This window comes from Ipomoea triloba, chromosome 16 (assembly GCF_003576645.1).
Source record: "Ipomoea triloba cultivar NCNSP0323 chromosome 16, ASM357664v1".
In the NCBI taxonomy this organism is placed as follows: domain Eukaryota; kingdom Viridiplantae; phylum Streptophyta; class Magnoliopsida; order Solanales; family Convolvulaceae; genus Ipomoea; species Ipomoea triloba.
The window spans coordinates 2,711,271-2,711,495 of NC_044931.1; positions in this window are offsets into that span (position 1 = coordinate 2,711,271).

The following is a 225-nucleotide window of genomic DNA, read 5'->3' on the forward strand; positions in this document are numbered from 1 at the left end:
ACTAATGAGGGGCCAAAAAAACTACACAAATTTAAGTTTTGGGAATTTTTTTTTCCAAACTTTATGGAGATTCAAGGCTCCTTCTTTTCTAAACTTTCTTTGCACTCTTCGCCACTAATGAGGGGACAAAAAAAAAAACTCCTCAAACTTAAGTTTTTTTTAAAAAAAATAATAGCCAAGGGCGTTTTGGGTAATTTTTTATTTTTTCAAACTTTATGGAGATTC